Source organism: Emys orbicularis, chromosome 10 (genome assembly GCF_028017835.1).
Source record: "Emys orbicularis isolate rEmyOrb1 chromosome 10, rEmyOrb1.hap1, whole genome shotgun sequence".
In the NCBI taxonomy this organism is placed as follows: domain Eukaryota; kingdom Metazoa; phylum Chordata; order Testudines; family Emydidae; genus Emys; species Emys orbicularis.
Genome location: NC_088692.1, coordinates 34,395,726 through 34,403,299, shown reverse-complemented (window position 1 = coordinate 34,403,299; position 7,574 = coordinate 34,395,726). Strand labels below are relative to the sequence as shown.

General features: G+C 44.9%; 1 protein-coding gene across 1 annotated transcript in view; it reads left to right on the top strand.

The window, feature by feature from the left end:
• The first annotated feature begins 2,946 nt into the window (after nucleotides 1-2,946).
• SLX4 (SLX4 structure-specific endonuclease subunit) overlaps nucleotides 2,947-7,574 on the top strand; it is a 45,384-nt gene continuing 40,756 nt past the window's right edge. Inside the window, exon 1 of the mRNA XM_065411980.1 lies at nucleotides 2,947-3,028. The gene's annotated coding sequence lies outside the window, so the exon portion shown is untranslated. The remainder of the gene's footprint in view (nucleotides 3,029-7,574) is intronic.

Here is a 7,574-nt window from a genome sequence, read left to right as displayed (position 1 = left end):
GATAAGAAGTAGCCTAGGACAAGAAGTACTCAGCTTAGTTTACAGCAAGGGAGGTTTAGGTTGGATATTAGGAAAAACTTTCTAACGATAAGGATCGATAAGCACTAGGTTATGTAGGGAGGTTGTGGAGTCATTGGAGGTATTTAAAAACAAGTAGACAAATACCTGGCAGGGATGGTCTAGGTATTGGTCCTCCCTCGGCACAGGGGGCTGGACTAGATGTCCTCCTGAGGTCCCTTCCAGCCCTACATTTCTATGATTGTACTAGGCACAGTACAAATACTCATGAATACATGATCCCTGAGTGACAGGATTAAAGTCCCGAGACACCTTTTTTGTGTGTGCAGTAAGCAGTCCAGCAGGGACAGCAGAAAAGGCAGAGTTCAGAGCTGTGCAGTGAAAGAGAACATGCCTGTATGAAAACTTTTAAAAATCATTTCTCTAAAGAAAGTTTAAAATTCCCCATGCTGGTGAGTTCAGTACTCAGAGTTGAAGGAAAGAAAGGCCTTCACACCAAGAGGTCGATTTCCTATGGTCATACTAGGTCAGACCAAGATCCATCTAGCCCAGTATCCTGTCTTCCGACAGTGGCCAATGCCATGTGCCCCAGAGGAAATGAACAGAACAGGTAATCACCCAGTGATCCATCCCCTGTCACCCATTCCCAGCTTCTAACAAACAGAGGCTAGGGACACCATCCCTGTCCATCCTGGCTAATAGTCATTGATGGACCTATCCTCCATGAACTTATCTAGCTCTTTTTGAACCCTCTTATAGTCTTTCATTCTACAGGGTTGGCAAGAGGCAATTTTTTAGACTACAAATTAAGCTCTGATAATCACCCAGTGCTTTGTGCATCATAGTGGGCAGGTCCCACAATACCCTGCCACTCAACAGACACTGTGTGTTGATTGGCTCAGAGTTTGTTCCTTTCAGTTTAATAAGAATATTTGTGCTTCTGAAGATTAAGGGACTGGCATACAGTGATGGAGCCACTGGTCAGGTAGCTGTACTGCAAATTTCATCCAATGCAGTTCCCAACAGTGACCTCAAGTGAAATCATAAAGACATTTTTTCTAACACACCTGATTGTTCAGCCTGTGTTTAGGACTGTTTAAATGCTGGAACCTTGCCAGTAAAAAGACTGAATCCTACTCAGCTAAGCAGACTGTATCTAAGTTGTTGGTTTCCTGAAAGGCATTTTTTAAAAAGGAGTCAAACTGGTGTGAAGGAAGGTCTCTAAAGGTCATTTGTCCAAGCAAGGTTCATTTTTATTTATTATTTTAACAAGAAGATTGGTCACTCCCCTAGCTCCCTTTTCATGTCTCCTGTTCTTTAGAATTAAGTGTTAAACTACCTTCTACATGTAGGGACCATCTCACTTCACCAGATACATACATCCTCACAAGAATTTCAGCTATTTTCTCCACATCCCAGCAAAGATTAAATAGCCAAGTGCTATAATGAAATCTTATAAATCACCAAGACATAATTAACTTCAGAAAACATACCACAGGATATTTATTAGTTTAAATTATGTAAAATACTTCATGGTACCCTAAGTTACCCTTCTCAAAATAAATGAACTCGAGTACACTCCATAACACAACTTTATTTTCAATTGTGTTTGTTCACTTTCTTACTCATTTATACAGTACATGGGAGGAATTTGTGATGGGTCTCCAGGTAGATGTGACCTAGGGACGTTCCAGTATAACAATTTTCAAATAGAAAAGTCTGAAGATCAGTTTGGACTCTGTTCTCCTATTTCTACTGCAATGATTTATACCAGAATATAAACCAGGTTTAGGTCAAGCTACACTTTAGAACTCATAAAAAACAGACGAAGAGTTTTCCCCCTGCTTGTATCACTGAGTTCATTCTGGTTTGCCCCTCTGCTTTTGGCTGTTCCAATCGCTACCCTGGCTGACAGGCTGCACCTAGAAACGCGGATGTCTTTACCGCAGCCAGACACGGCAAGAGAGCCACACGATTGTCCCAGCAGCAGGCAGGGGGTTAACGCAGTTAATGGCGATTCGCGGTGCCGGCTGCAGACTACAGGTCCAGCTCCCACGTGCTCCCGGCAGGGGACGCCCAGCTCCTCTGCTAGCCCGGCGCGACCCTCGGACTCGAGCTGCGGCCCTACATCCGTAGCCCGCGCGCGCTAGCCCTGGGCGCCAGGCAAAGGCAGCAGCGGCCCCTCGTAAGGTCCGAGCCCGGCCCGCCAGGCCTCGATCCTCCCGGCTCCCCCACCAACCAGCCCCCGAGCCGCGCGACGCCGGGACAGCCCCGCCAGGCCCCGCCCTCACCTGCCGCCGGTGCCCGCAGCCGCGCGGGGCTCCCCGCCCGCAGCAGGGCCCCCAGGCGGCTTCCGCGCAACAGCATCTCCCGGGCCATGCCGGGCCGCTCGCTCTGCTGGGCACACGCAACACGCACGCGGCGAGTGTGAGGGGAGGGACCGGCGACCGCCGGGGGACTCTCGCCTTCTGACACGGCGCAAACTGATGATGTCACGTTGCCTGGGCGACCCAGGAGCGCGTGACAGGAACCGCCCCCCTCCCCGGGAAGGCGCAGAGAGGCGGCCCAGAGCTGCGGGCGGGGTGTCCGCTGGCTGCTTTCGAGACAGGCTTCAAGGGCAGCGCCCTCATCTTACAAAGCCCCCTTCCCCCAGCGGGTGCCCATCCCCCGGCCTGGTTGCCCCTTGTCCCCCCGCGCCCTCCCACTTAGCAGATGCTCATCCACCCCACACGCGCGCCCCTGCATGCCCAGCGGGCACACAGGGGTGGCGGTGCGCATGCGTAGAGAAACACGTTTGGGAAGTGGGCCTTGTGCAGTGACGGTATGCTTTACGCATGCGTGAAGGGACAAGGTGACGGAAAGCGCTCTAGTGTTCACGGGTAACGGCCGCCGCTTGTTCTACGCATGCGCGCCAGATTATGCGCGCATGCGCCTCGAACGGAATTGGCTGCCGCCTGACTGTTAGTGTCCAGGAGTGCGGAGCGGATGGAGCCCGCCCCTCCTAGCAGAGGTCAGAGGGGCCGGGGGAGGCCGGGGAGAGCAGGTGTAGCGGGAGGGGGGTCCTGTCTGCAGCTTGGGAGGGTTGCTTCCCTGTTGCCCTGATACCACTGCTTGTCCCCATGGAGCCATACAACACAGGAACAAGGGGATATCAATGGAATTAAATTATGGCAAATTTTAAAAAAATTCACAAGTGTAATTATACTGTGGAACTCATTGCCACAGGATGTCTTTGAGGCCATAACATTAGCAAAATTCAAAGAGAGATTGAGCATTTATGTGGATAACAAGAACATTCATAGTTACAATAGATAATGGTAACATATTTTGAAAGAGAGATTAAAACCTCATGCTTCAGTGCTCAAACCCACCCTAACAACACCTCTACCCCAATATAACGCTGTCCTTGGGAGCTAAAAAATCTTACCGCGTTATAGGTAAAACCGCATTATATTGAACTTGCTTTGATCCTCCGGAGTGTGCAGCCCCGCCCCCCCCGGAGCACTGCTTTACCGCGTTATATCCAAATTCATGTTATATTGGGTCGCATTATATCGGGGTAGAGGTGTATTAGGGATTATGGTGAGGTCTTCATGGGGGCAGATAATCCCATATCTTCATACTGAGGGGTTTCATGCATCTTCCTCTGAAGCATCTGGTACTAGCCATTGTTAGAGACAGCATATCAGACTAGATGGATCTCAGGTCCAATCTAGGTGGCAATTTCTATATTCTATAGTAATTGTTCTGTGGATTGAAGATTTCAGTATTCAGTGTGGCATCTATCCCTAGGATTAAATTTACTAAAAGTTAAATTTGTATTAGTAAAGTAAAGCCAAAACAATTGTCATATCTAGGGCCTGCTTCTCCTCTCATATCAATGTATATCAGAAATAACTCTGTTGACTTCAGTAGAATTAAACAGGCAAGAGAGGTGAATCAGGCACTTCATGCAGATTCTACACATAACCAAGCGGTGCAGAGATGAAATAATAAATGCCATTAGGAATTTGCAGTAAAAATTAAAATGTGGGATATTGTTTAAAAATTGCATGGATTTTCCCCTTAGGCTATTGCAGCACTGTTTTATGGTTACAGATATTTATAGTAATCGAATTCATGGTTAGCTGCTTCACTCACTTGTGCTGTTGCTTAAAAATAGCTAATGCATGTTCACTCAGGCCACGTTACCTGGGGATTCAGCAGTTGAGGACTCTCTCTGCAGCTTCTTCAAGGCAGCAAAGTGGGAATCTACCTTTCACTTTCAAGGTCAGAAGGGATTGGGTACAGAAAGAGCTCATCCTGGGTGGAAAAGCAGGGTGTGTGGTGGTTTAAGACAAAATGTTGGCCCTGAGCCTGCAAACATTCACATGCTTAGCTTTATTCCCAGCTCTGCCACTGGCCTGGTGCGTGACCTTGGGCAAGTCACCTTCCCCCCTTTATGCCTCAGTTTCCCCATCTGTAAAATGGGGTTAATGATACTGACATCTTTTGCAAAGTGCTTCAAGATCTATTGATGCAAAGCGCTATATAAAAGCTAGGTCTTTTTATGATGTATTACTTATTAATATCATGAGTAGTTGAATTGACTTCAGTGGGCTACTCATGGTAGTAAAGTTAAGCACAAGTGTAAGTGTTTGCATGATTAGAGCCTTTATTATCATCATCATCATCATCATCAGTAAATACATATAGTATGGTAATACTCAAAGGCCCCAGACCTAATTGGGGCCCCATTGTGCTGGACATTGTACAGATGTTAGAAAATGTCATGTCTCCAGATGGGTGAAGTCATTGCTTTAGCACTGAAAACGTCCCAAGAGGGATTGAAGTTCACATCTCATTGAGATCCATGGGATGGGGATAGGTGAGTTTCCACCTTTGCTGCCTGCTGCTATTTGGCTGGAGGTAGTTTTTTGCATGCTGATTATTAGGAAACAGTGCATCAACAATGTATCTTTGTTATTGAAACAGCTAGAAACTTTTTAAATATCAGCTTTAGAGTCCAAGAAAAATAGACCACAGGTCCTTTTATGTATGATTTCTCTCCCCCCGCCCGCCCTATCTGTATAAGATCATAGGGATATCCAGTGGAAGTGTCTAGTGATACGGTACAGCAACATAAACAGGGTGCTATGATTAAATACTTTGTTCTAGACCAGTCAATCTCAAATTACCGGTATGTTTCAGAGTGTGCAAAGCCCTTGTTTATGGTTTGTTGAATTAATCTTTTTGAGAAGCAGGCATCAGAGGATTTCAAATGCGGGTCTGTGATATAGTCTCTTGTTCTTATGCAGTAATCTGCAGAATGGAAATAAGTGGGAATTCCTGTTCTAAACTGAAATTGTTTGTAATGATATCAGAGCTCAACAATAGCACTCAGATGGGGTGTGTAACAATGGTAAGTAACATTGCAATGGGATACTGAGTGGTCTGGAACTTAAGTTAGTAAGAGAAAAAGTAGTTTACTGGAGAGAAATGTAAAAATACATTTTGGGAACAATGAACCAAACCAGAAAGTTTATTTTCAATAGACTTGGTCAGCTTGATGAGCAGGTGGGGTTATTAGGGAGACTTCTTAAAGCTATTTGCCTAGAATGTGGTACTGATGGTATTTTGTGGTTGCACTTGTACATGGATTCATAAGAACATAAGAATGGCTGGGTCAGACCAATGAATGGTCCATCTATCCCCGTATCCTGTCTTCCAACAGTGGCCAGATGCTTCAGAGGGAATGAACAGAACAGGGCAATTATCAAGTGATTCATTTCCTGTCATTCAGTCCCAGCTTCTAGCAGTCAGAGGTTTAGTGACGCCTCTGACCATCTGAGCTAATAGCTTTTGATGGATCTATCCTCCATGATCTTTTTTGAAGCCAGTTATAGTTTTGGCCTTCACAACATCCTCTGACAACGAGTTCCACAGGTTAACTGTGCATTGTGTTAAGAAGTACTTAGTGAAATTAAGGGACCCCTGGTTCTTGTGTTATGAGAAGGGGTAAATAACACTTTCCTATTCACTTTCTCCACACCATTAATTATTTTGTAGACCGTTATCATATCCAGTCTTAGTCATCTCTTTTCTAAGATGAATAGTCCTAATTTTTGTTGATCTTCTCTGTACCTTTTCCAATTCTAATATATCTTTTTGGGATGGGATGACCAAATCTGCATACTGTATCCAAGGTGTGGGCATATTATGGATTTCTGTAGTGGCATTATGATATTTTCTTATCTATCCCTTTTCTAATGGTTCCTAACATTCTTTTAGCTTTTTTGATTGCCATTGCACATTGATATGTTTTCTGCACACCCAGGGCCATAGAGAAGCCATACCTTGTGGACAGTCCAGCAATATAGTGAGTCTGCCATACTGTGTTTACAGATAAGTGAATGTGCTGGAGATACTACTGTGATGAGCATGGTATAAGAACCTATGTAGAACTGAATAGAGAGAAACTGCATGAGGGAAGGTCTGTGAGAGGCATAGAGGTCTCTGCTCCTCAGGAAGGTCTGTTTTGTATCTCTGGATTTCTCTCCAGCAGCAATGGGAAGTACTGAGAACTGTAGGAAAGTTTGTAGTTGCAATACTCGGGTTGGAAATATTCCAGGGGGTCTCTTTCTGATGTGGTTTCCAGCACAAACACCAATTCTTTCCCCATGCTGTGTTTTGACTGGCTTGATTGAAGACTCTGCTACCAATCTTCCAGATCTTTTGTAACTAGCCTTCAGGGGAGGAGAAGTAATATTTATGGTGCCTGCACAGCAGCATGGAGCTACTCTCCATTGGGAACTTTCTATAATTAGAAACCTAGGTGCATATGGAAAAAGAAACATTTAATTTATTTTTTTAAGAATGAGGCGCCTCCAACCTTCCCGCTACTTTGACCCTATCCCTTGGGACCTCCTTAAGTTATGGCCATCCTGGAGGAACTATCAGTGCCAATACTTTATTGATCTGCTGTTGAGTGAGGTGATGTACTCCGCCAGACATGGGTGTGCTGCTTTTTTAGCAGTCCAAGCTATGGCTGGCATGCAGACTGTGATTTGAGTCCAGGTCTCCTGCTCTTCAGTGTCAGGCAGTGCAAATGTATCAGTTCCTCCCAGTTCCCTGCATCCCACATCAGAATACGCACTCTCCGTCAAGGCTGTGCCGCTGATGGAGCTGTGGGCATATGGAACCAGCAGGGCTCTCTATAGCAGTGTTTTTCAACCTTTTTTTGGGCAAAGGCACACTTGTTTCATGAAAAAAATCACGAGGCACACCACCATTAGAAAATGTTAAAAAATTTAACTCTGTGCCTATATTGACTATATATAAAGTAATTCTCTTGAATAGGAATCAAATAAACACAAAGAAAGTATTTTATAATTACTTTATTATGAAATAGTAAGTAAACAGAAATATGAAAAATTATAAAATACTTTATTCAGTGCGCAACCTGGGCCTGTTTGGCTGAACACAAAGCTGATATTCTGAGCTATTTATAGTCCTTAACATCAGTGGTGGGATTCAAAAATTTTAGTAACCAGTTCCGACATTCAAGCATGGTTTAA